The sequence below is a fragment of the Pogona vitticeps genome, chromosome 4 (assembly GCF_051106095.1).
Source record: "Pogona vitticeps strain Pit_001003342236 chromosome 4, PviZW2.1, whole genome shotgun sequence".
Taxonomy (NCBI): Eukaryota; Metazoa; Chordata; class Lepidosauria; order Squamata; family Agamidae; genus Pogona; species Pogona vitticeps.
In genome coordinates, this window is record NC_135786.1 from 8,851,417 (window position 1) to 8,863,211 (window position 11,795).

Here is an 11,795-nt window from a genome sequence, read left to right on the forward strand (position 1 = left end):
AATAAATAAATAAATAAATAAATAAATGTTTAATTTATTTTTCCATTTGCTTTCATTCGAAGTTGGAACTGTGGTGGCATATTTTGATTCCAGACTCTTCAGGACTGGATGGTGAGATTAAATTCAGACAACAAAATTGAGCTTTGGATTTTGTAAAATTATCCAATTTGCAAAAATCGAGTAGACCGGAACAATTTTATCCCTACACCCAAATCAAAATAACGTTCTTGTCTGATACAGCAATCAAGTGTTCTGAAGGGTGCAGAGCCTTGTGGCATTGCTATAGAGTTTCCATTGATCTCTGCCTATTCATCTCTTATTTTTAATTACATCTGTGTTCCATTGTTTCCTTCCAGGACCAAAAGATAGGATGTCGCCCTCTATAATCCTCAAGATAACTTTGTCAGCATGTAAAGATGAGAGGAAGGGACTGCTGGAAAGTCACCTTGCGAGCTTCATGGCCGAATGGAGATTTGAAAGCTCAAGTCCAGGTATACCGCTGTGACGGCTTCGGTGAATGAATAATGAATGGACATGAACCGAAAGTGTGTTCTGGGGCCATAGCTCAGCTAGTGATAGAACATGTGGCTCTTCGGTTCAGTGATTGACATCAGTCTAGTACTGTGTAAAAAACTTTTTCTGAATTACTGACCATTCACATACAATTTGGTAGAAAAGAAATTGCTTTGTGGGAGGGGAAAAAAACAGATAAGAAATTGCAAGAAAATTCTCAGATGCAGAGTCTAGGGTTCTTACCTTCAGTTTAGTCAGTTTAGTTACAAGATGATCAAGATGTGTTCAAGTGTCTGGCGTTTTCAATGTACAATCATCTCTCTGGGATATTTATTTATTTATTTATTTATTTATTTATTTATTTATTTATTTATTCATTCATTCATTCATTCATTCATTCATTCATTCATTCTATTCGTACCCCGCCTATCTGGTCAGTACGACCACTAATTCTTATGCAGCGTCCCTGTGTGCCCACACATAAATTAACACCCAGTGGAGTAGGTAACACCTTCCATGAGGATTTTGGTTACAAATCAGGGTGTGTGGGCAGCCAGGGAGGCTGAAGACTGATGGAAGGATAGCAACAGGAGTCTTGTACATGTGGAGTCCCCAAGTAGGTCACCAAACCAGGCTTCACCATCTGCCTCTGGATCAAGCTCTGATGTTTCTGCCGGTCCTTTTCTTTTCTGGACACACACAGGATCTGGGCAAAGCACTTCTTCATCTTCTACACCCCGGATCTACATGACCAAGTACAGTGGTGCCTCGCTTAACAAATGCCTCGCTTAATAAGGAAATCGCTTGACGATTAGGTTTTTGCGATCGCAAAAGTGATCACAAAACGATGGTTTAAATGGGAAAAATCCGCTTCACGCTGATCGGTTCCCTGCCTTGGGAACCGATTTTCGCATTATGATGATCTAAAAACAGCTGATCGTCGGGTTTCAAAATGGCCGCCAGGTGTACAAAATGGCTCCCCGCTGTTTTCTAGGATGGATTCCTCTCTTTACAGGCACCGGAAATGGCCGCCCCTATGGAGGATCTTCGTTGGACGGTGAGTTTTCAGCCCATTGGAATGCATTGAAGGGTTTTCAATGCGTTTCAATTAGCTTTTTTATTTTGCTTAACAAGGATTTCACTCTACAATGATTTCGCTGGAATGGATTATCCTCCTTAAGCGAGGCACCACTGTATGTGCTGTACCCAAGGAAGTATATATCCGTTTCAGAGAGTTCTATTAGGAATATAAAAGCCATAAACCAGAGTGGTTTAAAGTTGGGAGTTCAATTCCCCACTTTGCCTTCTGGAGAAGAGCCAGCCTGTGTAGCCTTAGGCAGGCTGTCCCAGGACGCCCCCTGGAGAAAGGGAAGGGTAACCCACCTCTGAATATTCTTTACCTAGAAAACCCTGAAAAGGGTGGCCATAAATCAGAATTGATAGCACACAATTATTATGATTAAGAGAATAAAAGAACTGCCTTTAACTATTTGACTGCAATTAGCAGACAAATTAATAGAATAAAATGTTATTAGAACAATTGTTCATCATTTACTAGAATATTTTTCATCATGAATAATAAATTAATAGAGGTAATTGAGTATCACATATTAGGTCATGCTATTAAAATGCATCATATTCAGAGCTAGATTTTAAATGAGATTTTAAGTGAGAGAAAAGGGATTCTGGTTTAAAGAACCTGTTCTGTCTACATTCCCCAAAGATAATAATAATAATATAATAATAATAATTTATTGTCATTGTAAATATATACACAGTATACCCATACAACAAAGATACTTAATAAACAGACACATTTATTACACTTGTACCAATGTGTTTACTAAGAAGATGCTAGAAAAGGTGGATAACTATCAATTTTCTTAGATCATCTCTTGAACTCTGGTTTGGCTTCTCGGATCACTCCTGGGATGGATGACTGCAGATTTATTCCCCAACACTGTAAGGAGAAGATGCTATAGAGCAGTGGTCCCCAACCTTGGGCCTCCGGATGTTCTTAGATTACAGCTTCCAGAAGCCTTCACCACCGCTTCTGCTGGCCAGGATTTCTGGGAGTTGAAGTCCAAGAACATCTGGAGGCCCAAGGTTGGGGAACCACTGCTATAGAGCACGACCCAAAGCTGTGGCCTATCAGTGCTTTGATTTGCCACCTCCTGTAGAATCACTGGCCAAAATCCTGTTGGTGTTTGCATACGTTCTCTGAGAATGCTTGTTTGACTATCCCTGCTGAAGACTATAACGGCCCAGAAGTACGGACAGAACCCGTATTTTTGTCTGGGCATCCACTAGGCTCATTAGGTTCTCTCTGAGATGAAATGGAGTGTGATTTGGCTCTAAAGATTATTCCTTGCTGTCCTATTCTCAGAAGTCACATATTACAAGCAACTATATATAGGTCAGTGAGATGGAGCATCTAGCTGTGGAGGCAAAAGTTGGGTATTTGATTCCCTTCTGTGCTTTAGAAGAAAAGAGTGTATAGTCTTGAGCAAGGAATACAATCTTAGAACACTCCGATGGAGTGTACAATCTCAGAATACTCAATACTGCTTTTGAGTACCATATACTATAAGTACTGTATACATACTCGTAGAGATGGCCATGAACTAAAAAACAAACCAGGAAGTTCATTCAAAATAGCTGGTTTGTCAGTTTGGGTTGGTTCAGGTTCATGAAAACCAATGAACCTGAACCGAACCGAGCCACAAACTTTTTTTGTAATTTAATGGACTTCCTAGTTTGTTCCCCCCACCCCCACAACCTACATCCCATTCGCTTCCCACTGCCTCCAACACCTCCTTATCTGGTCCTGTTGCCTTTGTCTTCCAGTCCTGCCACCATCTTGAGAAACACCAGAGCTGGCTTCCCTTCCAGGAGACGGGCCTGCTGTCTCTGCGCATGGGCCCACCAATTAGCTGGTAGGAGAGCGCATGCACAGAGACAGCAGAGCCGATTTCTGGAAGGGAAGCTTGGCCCGTCTCTCAAGATGGCAGTGGCAGATTAGGAGCAGGAAGAGGAGGAGAACAAGGCAGGGGGGTGACAGGGGGCAGTGGAAAGGGGCATGGGGCAGGCTGTGGAGTGCAGGGGGTTTACTTTCCCATCACCCCCAGACACTGACTCAAAATAAAAAACAGGTTTATGGTTTATTTTTTAAATTTTGGATAGTTTGTGGTTCGTGGGTAGCCACGAACCACCATTTTTATGGTAAATGCCCATCTCTACTGTATAACTAGAAAAGCCTGGAAATTGTTGCCATAAGTTGGAATCCACTTGACAGCATGCAATTAATTAACATTACTTCTAACAATTCTGGGGATGGGGGGGATCAGAACATCCTTCTTCAAAATAATATGATTCCTAGTGACCTCATCAGTTTCTGCATCATAAATAATGTTTATTCATTTCCGTTTCCTGCTAATTCTTAGGGACGTTTTGGGTTGATTCCTCAGTAAATGCTGGATGCTTGAATTCATAGCTTGCTAAACTCATGGTCTGGTTTCCTTCATGTCTGGCCTGGGATTTGGCAAGCCTATCGTCTCTGGCATTTGAAGTGTTAATCGTTGCCCTTCATGTGGTGTTGCCAAGGGATGACACGTATGGTGTAACGGTTAGACACGTGAACTCTGTTGCCATGACTGACAAGTGATTATGACCAGATATTCTCTAAACCTAACCTGCTTCACAGGGTTGTTTGTTTATTTCTCTGTTACACGTCTATTCTGTCTTTCCTTTAATTAGCTTAAGATAGTGTAGTGGGAATTCTTCCTCCCTATTTTATTTAAACAACTACCCTGATTTGAGTCCATGAGGGAGTGTGTGACTGTTCCGTGGTCCCCCAGGGAGTTTCGTGGCTGACTGAGGGATTTGAACCCCGGTCTCCTGAATTCTATTCCCACATGCTAACCACTATGCCAGGCTGTAAGGACAATACGGGTGAAGAGGCAAACCCTGTAACTCTTATCTATGAAATACTGAAGAAAATGAGCCTTTATCTTTTTGAAGGGACGATATGTCAACGATGAGAGCATAGGAATAATTACTTCTGGACGACAGTGTCCAGAATCCCCCCAGCCAACAGGGTTACTTTGGGGGCTGTAAACAAAAAAGGAACTTTTCAAAGCTCCATAGATAACAGCAGCAGCATCTTCTGGTCCCCTTTCAACTTTTTATTCATTTTTTATTTTTTTATTGTAATACAATCCTGTGCCAATCCCCTCTGTTCTTCTCTCCCAGAATTATAGAGAAATCTGGTCATTTTCCCCCCTCTAACACAGTACCTTTTCGAAATGATAAACCTCTCCCTCCCTCCCTCCCTCCCTCCCTCCCTCACACACACTCCCTCCCTCCCTCCCTCCCTCTCTCTCTCTCTCTCTCTCTCTCTCACACACACACACACACACACACACACACACACACACACACACCCCACATCCCAGATTCATCCATCTACCCAGCCTCATCATTAATCAGAATGGCTGAATTGAATGATGCCATCCTGCCCTATAATCCACGGGACACCCTATCCACGGGTGTGCTTGTTTGAATTTATGATTGTTTCTTTTTTTAAGCAGACCCCCAAACAAAAGAGAACCAGATGCCCGGGACTGATTTGCATATGCTGGGAGGAAGCCGGCATTGGGGAGAATCTGTCCCCAGCAACTTCAATGATGGCAATCGGCTCCATCTGGTGACACCCCAGCACAACAGCGGTGGGGACTCTGTACTGCCAGAGGCACTGTCCTTTAACAGCTGAATGGTTGAACAGCTGGGAAATCAACCAAGGACACTTTGCATCAGCAAATGGGGGTCTCCTCGTCCTCGCTTTCTTCTTTTGTCTGCACCGCACAACGCCGGGCAAAGGCAGAGCAGCCGACCACCATGCTGAAATTGACACAGCCATGTTCAAGATGGGCAATGAAATAAAGAACATACCCAAACATAGGTGTGTGTATGTCTATACATGCATTTATGTGCTTGGAAAAATATAAGAGCTTAAACAATGACTTGTTAAACATTACTCATTTACAAAATTATTCACCGTATTTCTCATTGCCTTTCCTTTCCTTTTTTACACTATATTTGAAGCTAGTAAGAAAAACATGCATCGCATATGGAAAAAAAAATCCTCTTCAAATACCTATTAAAATCTTGATTTAAAACTTATTTTGAAAGTAACTGGAAACCACTATTGGTTATCCAACAAACTGCACCCCACAGCTTGCCAGCAGTTCTCAAGGGCCCAAGGGTGACCCAACAGCACGTGTGTCTTTAATACTTTGGAAATGTAACTTCTATTGAGACCTGATTATTCACCTTCCAACCACTGTCCAAAAAAACTCACCCTTTTGCTGGCAACTACATTATGTGTAGTACAAGTTTTTGAGCCAAGCTCTAATAAGACAGACACACAGACAGAGAGAAAGAGAGAGAGGCAGGCAGAAAGACATGCAGGTAGATGTTAAAAGTATAACCATAGAGTGACTCTGGAATTGGTAGCAATGGGGAGATATTGATAAAATGTAAAAGGAACTATGGATCTTTCTGTACTTGGACATTTCTGTTCAGGCCCACTGTCAGTTTGCAGCTTACCCAAGTGACTGTTAATGTATGGGAAAGCTGGATGCACTTTTTTCAACACTTTTAGGCATGCTTTTCTCTTCATGCTCTGATCACCATACAAAATACTGTACTGAGTCACGTTAGCTTCTCAAATTGCCCCAGGACACTGTGGGGAAAGTACTGTAAATGTTCAACAAGAGCCTTGACGTTTCCCATTAGCGGTTAGACCTTGGTCAAAGGACGTGAACGCTGGACAACAGATAATGCTGACAGAATGTGGATTCCTTTGAAATGTGGTTTTGGAACAGAGCTCTATGGAGAGCACACACCACCAGGAAAACAACTCAGTTGATCTTGGGACAAATCGAGTCTCAACTCTCAATAGAAGCTAAACCCATTAAACTGAGGCTATCATACCTTGGACATACAATGAGGAGACAAGACTCACTGGAAATTCCAATAAAAGTAGAAAGCAGTAGGCAAAGAGGACAATGGAACACAAAAGGGATTGAGTGAGTAAAGGAAAACATGGCCCAGACTTCAGTAGGACCGTTAATAATAAGACCTTTTGAAGGCCATTAATTGATTTGTTGTTGTTGTTTAGTCGTTAAGTCTTGTCCGACTCTTCGTGACCCCATGGACCAGAGCACACCAGGCCTTCCTGTCTTCCACTGCCTCCCGGAGTTGGGTCAAATTCATGTTGGTCACTTCGATGACACTATCCAACCATCTCGTCCTCTGTCGTCCCCTTCTCCTCTTGCCTTCACACTTTCCCAACATCAGGGTCTTTTCCAGGAGGTCTTCTCTTCTCATGAGATGGCCAAAGGATTGGAGCCTCCGCTTCAGGATCTGTCCTTCCAGTGAGAACTCAGGGTTGTAATTGATTAGCTGACCATAAATCAGAAGAGATTCAATGACATATAACAACAATAACAAAGAAAGAAGATTCATTGGTATAAATGCAGATTTAAATATAAATTGATTATGTCTCACCATTGCAGGGAAAACATTGACTGGATGACCATCGTGGCTGCTCACAGCCTCCCTTTGTTTGTGATAGTTAAAAAAAACTGTTCCAGCACCGGCTTGGAGTTCCAGTGAGCACCTACATCATCACTTAGTGATCAGTTCACAAACAATGGGAGAAAAATGATCTTGGCCTCCAGTCACTAGTAGTTATTGTTAAACATTAGTCTGACCCCATCTTTGCTGTCCTTCTGCAAGACTTTTCTCTCCAGGCAAGCTTTCCTTGGGTGACTGAGTACGATGTATTTATTCTTAAATGGATTGTTGTACCTTCCTGCTTTGAATGTGTCGTTGGTGTTCCTGATGCGTTTCAGTATGTTATTTGTTCTGTCCTTTTTCGTTATTTGTACACGCACTGTTGAGAGCTTGAAGTACTATCTTCTAATGATGTAAGCCACTTTGGGCCCTTTTTAAGGAGAAAGGCAGGATATGTATCAATCAGTCAATCAATCAAGCCCTGAGCTGTAGCATTTCTCTGTGTTCGGTGACTATATATACTCTGCATATATGCATATATATGGGGGGGGGGGGAAGGAAGGAGCCCATTTCCCCTGCCTCCCCCCCTCCCCTTCTGCTGTCACCCACATAATGCCACGATTCTTATTCAGCCCATGCCTTTCTTAAAGACCAAAGAGCCTCTATGATAAGCATATTTTACAAATTAGGGAGCGATTTATCCCGCTTTTGTTTTAATGATGGAAATGAATGATGTCGTGCTGCTTGCTGCCACATCCGCTTTTCAGTGCCCGCTGTTCTCGGCGAAGCCAGAGAGAGAGAGATACAAGCTGTATTTGCATACTTAATGCCAGGCGCTGCCAATGGCCTAATTTAGTCCTGTCCTTTTCTCTCCTCTCTGTTTGTAGATTTAGTGCTGGGCTTAATCAAAGGCATCTCTCCCTCCCTCTCTCTCATTCTCTCTCTCTTTTTTTAAAGCGGGCCGTGTGCCATTTTACAATGCCGAACTTGCTGGGCACAAAAAGCTCCTATTTATTACTTATCTGTATTAGGGGAAAGACCACAGGCTGGTCTAATTAAAGTACCAGGCACAGCGGGGCAGGCAGGAATGGTGCTGCGCCCAGTTGCTTAAAACTGCATTTGTCAGTGTACATTTCTAATCCCTAATCAGGACATGGCAAGAATTTCTATTTATATATATAAAAAAATTTCTTGGAAATATTTCACTGTGTTACCCACCCTGAGACTGGGGGAGGAAGGAGACAAGCTCCACCTGACTGTCTAGGATGGAAAGGTGTGTCCTGGATTCGAATCAAACCATTCTCATTGATATCCAAGTTCATTCACCCATTTGACTTTGTTTAAAAAAAAGGAAATTTATCAATACGGTTAAAAATAAGGAATTGAAAGAAACATACACTTCACCAGACAATCAATTGAACAAACACAGCCTGCATTTTCCGGATCTGAACTCAACTAGAACCTATATTGAGGTGGTGCTTATCAATCAGAAATTAGAACTGACGAGAGGGAAGGGACCCTTGAGATCATCAAGTCAATTCCCTGTCAAAAAGCCGAGTGGGGAATCGAACCCCCAAGCTCTACCTAAACCACAGAGCTATCCGGTAGTTCCTGGGTGTGGAATCTCGCATCTTTTCAGGATCTGGCTTATCTCAAGAGTGAAACACAGAGTTGAAAGAAGGGCGGGGAAGCTTTTTCCCAGGCTCAGGATGGCGACGGTAGTGATATAGTCTATCAGAGGAGGTAGCCTAGCATTGGGTGGTGATGTACCTACCAGTGGGCTTTCATCGTCATAGTCATCCTTCAGTCTCGAGTGACTATGGTAACAGGCTCTGAATCGAGGAGTGTCCTCTCCAGAGCATGAAGCCTGGGTAAAGTAATATGGAGGATAGACTGTTACCCAAGCAGCAGATCCCCCCTCTCCACATTGCTGAAATGGTCCAATGGAAAGGCAAGAGCCAATACAACTGGTTCCAGCAACGTCGCAGGAGTTGGCAGAATGACACAAACTGTCTTCGGGACTCCAGCTCCGGATTTTGCCTCGAGGTTTACTCCTGAAGCCTTTTCCATGAGTGGATATAGCCACAAGGCAGTGGAGGTTTGAAGTCGGAGTTTTCCTTCTCCTAGACGGACTGCCTTCCATGGCTGACAAACCCCACCTACTCGGCCTGCTCTCTAATAGTGCAGAAGTATGATCCGACCCTTAAAACGTTCCTGCCTCCCAGGTGTATGCAATGCTACTTGGCTTTCCTATTTACCATATTAGGGTCAGAGACAGAGTCAGAGAATTTGAGGATGGGCCATGCAGTGGTGGCAGGGAAGCAAAAGAAATCCCCGCAAAAACAAGCTCCTCAGCAAAATGAACATGCAGGCAAACCTGGTCTTCAGCCTCTGCTCAGCCTCCTAGGGAAAAGGGCCCAGGTCCTGGCACACCCTCATTTAAGGAGGGAAAGCCAGTGGGCTTTACCAAAGACAAAAATAGGTGAATCTACCTCCTTCCTACTCTCTATTGCTCTTTTTCACCCTTGGCTAACAGGCTGCTTGAGATTTGTACAAAGCTGCAATGATCACCTGAAGAGGGCTTTTGAAGTTAGGCCAACAGCCACATAAGAACAAGACTTAGGGCTCCATATAGCCGCTGTTCCCTAGGCTAGAGTCTGTTTGTGCAGCTGTTTCCGCAGAAGGTCCAGTAACAGCACCAGAATTAAAGAAGGGTGTCAACAATCAGAGACATGTTCAGAGGATGGCCAGTAAAGTGTATGAAGACTATGAGGAATAATTGAAAGAGAAAGTCTTCTTGGCATGAAGAAAAGAAGCTGAAGAGACAACGTGACCTTCTCCAATATCTGAAAGGCTGCTATGGGAAAGCTCTACCAAGCTTGTTTTCTGTTGTTCCAGAAAACAGGACCTGAACCAGACTGTGAAATATATGACAACCAAACATGGGGAGGGATGTCCTAATGGTAAGACCCATTTGACAATGGAATGGGTCACCTTGGAATGAGGCTTAGCATTGTGACTTGGCCCTGGTTGCCTGAAAAATAACCCTGTAAGGCAGGGGTCCCCAACCTTGGGCCTCCAGATGTTCTTGGGACTTCAACTCCCAGAAATCATGGTGGTGGTGGTGAAGGCTTCTGGGAGTTGTAGTCCAAGAACATCTGGAGGCCCAAGGTTGGGGACCACTGCTGTAAGGGATGACAGAGCAGCCACTGCCAACATTTTTCGGAGCAGACTGTACTTGAAAGCACCTCATTTCCAGCAACTGCCACGTATCATTTCCGGGCACGGTTTTACATCTGGCAAAGTTTAGCTTTGGGGGAGCATAATCAGGGATGTCACTTTCTCAAGGCAATTGCATTCTTTTGTGCCCAAACTTTCTTTCAAAGGTTCTCTGCCTTTCCTTTAGGCAACTGACTCACTGTCTCCCCAGCGCTCTCTCGGGGCATTCCTCCTTGTTTTGCTTTACAGAAGTTACTTCCTGCTGACCACCTTCCTGCTCCCATCCGTGCACCAGAGTGAAGAACACTTTGTCTCTGAGCGGCTTTTTTAAAGGCTGCCCACGCTGCCTCTTCTTTCCTTCTTCTTTTTTTGCCTCTCACCTCCTTTCATCTCTCTTTGGGATGCCAAGATGCCTGCTACCCATAAATGGGTCAACCTATCATGCTCTTCCTTCCCCTTTCATATCTTCATCTCAAGTGGCACTTGGGTACAAAAGGTTCTCCCCCAGACATCAAGAACATGGAAGAATGAACCTCCACATCCTTTTCAATCAGAAATGTAAAAAAAATAAAGTTTCCAAAAATGAGGCTAACGCCAATCTTGAGAGACTTTGGAATACAGAAGGAGCCCTCTGAGTTAAGCAAGTCATTCTGATTATGCTGTGTGGAGGTGCTGCTAAGAGACAGAGAGGGAAATGTTTAAAAACCAGTTGAACTATTTTTTTCCATTTAACACAAGGTTTATTCCCTGACCTAACTGGCATGGGAGAATTGAGTTTCAGGAACCAGTGTTTCACATCGCCTGTGATCTTTTCACCTGGAGATGTCCAGGATTGAACTTAAGCTGTTCAAAACATGCTTTACCACTTTACCACAAGTGTTCCCTCTGTAGTAACATCTGCATGACCTGGCTTCATCGCTAGCGCTCTGGGAAAGTGGCCAGAAGTTTATTCGTTCATCAAAAAGGTACTGATTGGGTTCCAGAAATGGAGTACCAGAAACCCTAGGGAACCATGAGATATTTTATGACAGGCAAACTCCTGTCTCTTTGTGCGAGCATCTTAGCTAGAACTCAGCCTAAAGGGGTGGGTGGGGCAGAATTTGAAGAACAATTTAACCGAAAAGTTGCCGGATCTTTCAAATCTTTTTTTAATTATTAAAATAAAATAAAACTCCCTCCCACAGAAAGCTAGACTGAACCCACCTTGACGGCCCTTCTGCAAGCTGGTGAAGACCTTCTTCTTCAAGCAATCCTTCCCTGAATGAATGGCTGCCAAGTGCAATTTTTAAAATGGATTGTTGTACCTTACTGCATTGAATGTGTTTTGGTGTTGCTTATGTTTTTTGGTATTGTATCCATTGAACCTTTTAAGTACTGCAAACTTACTGCTTAAACGCTATCTTTTAATTGTTGTAAGCTGCCTTGGGTCCTTTTTAAGGAGAAAGGTGGGTTAAAAATTGTTAAAATTGAACAGAAAAAAACAA

General features: G+C 43.3%; 1 long non-coding RNA gene across 1 annotated transcript; it reads left to right on the forward strand.

The window, feature by feature from the left end:
* The first annotated feature begins 356 nt into the window (after nt 1-356).
* Nucleotides 357-11,000, forward strand: LOC144588710 (uncharacterized). Its single transcript, XR_013544388.1, has 2 exons — nt 357-491; nt 5,100-11,000. It is a non-coding gene; the product is annotated as an uncharacterized LOC144588710 (long non-coding RNA).
* The last annotated feature ends 795 nt before the right edge of the window (nt 11,001-11,795 follow it).